The following is an 877-nucleotide window of genomic DNA, read 5'->3' as shown; positions in this document are numbered from 1 at the left end:
TTTTTCCTCCGCCAATAAAAGTAAACAGATTTTGAGGAAAAGGAAAGTGATTTTATTTGTGGACAAATGAGGAGGGCAGCCATTTATTGTATCAATTTTAGAATGCCGCGTCCGGCTAATCGGAGTCGAGTCCGGCGAGGGACGATGAGGTTAAAGAAAACACAGGACACCAAGGTTCTTCATCCAGGAGCTCTCTCTTCATTGTCCGTGACCCCCCTTTATATATCATTAGGCAGCAAGGGTGGAAGTTTGGCGGGAAGAGTGGAAATTTACTGAGAAGGAGGTATGGGGAAAGTGAGGAATTTCGATTATCACACCTCGCCGGCAACTGCCAGATGTCGGCACTCCCTTTATGGCGCCTGAGGCTGTTAAATAGGATGACCACAAATCTGCGTCCACTTTATCGGTTCAACCATCTGTTGCCTTTGTAGCACAGCGGTAGTGCAAATCATGCAGGCCCTGTCTTAGGTCGTCCACTGCCCTCGGGCCGCTTACCCGTCATTGGGGGAGTTCTTTCCCCCTGGCTTGGGTCGCGGCGCGAGCGTGAAAGTTGCCCGTCATTGGGTGCTGCAGGACCAGGGTAGAGAACTTTCCACAAGGGGTACGCGACGTGGAAAACCCTGGATTGGTCTGACGCCAGGGATGTGGAAATCGGAAGCTGTTACGGCGATTAAGAGAAGTAATAGAAGTGATAGTAAGAAAGGTGAAGAAAAATAAGAGAAGTAATAGAAGTGATAGTAAGAAAGGTGAAGAAAAATAGAAGGAGCGGAAGTGCAGTGAAGAGGAGGCATCATCTTCTGATCGGTCGGAGGTAGATTTCGGTGTGGTCTTCGTCTGCTTTTAAGCGTTGGTAATGAACCTGTATTGGCTGGGAAGT

The sequence above is a fragment of the Condylura cristata genome, unplaced genomic scaffold (assembly GCF_000260355.1).
Source record: "Condylura cristata isolate star-nosed mole 26May11 unplaced genomic scaffold, ConCri1.0 scaffold00001, whole genome shotgun sequence".
NCBI classification, from domain to species: domain Eukaryota; kingdom Metazoa; phylum Chordata; class Mammalia; order Eulipotyphla; family Talpidae; genus Condylura; species Condylura cristata.
This window is presented reverse-complemented; position numbering follows the sequence as displayed.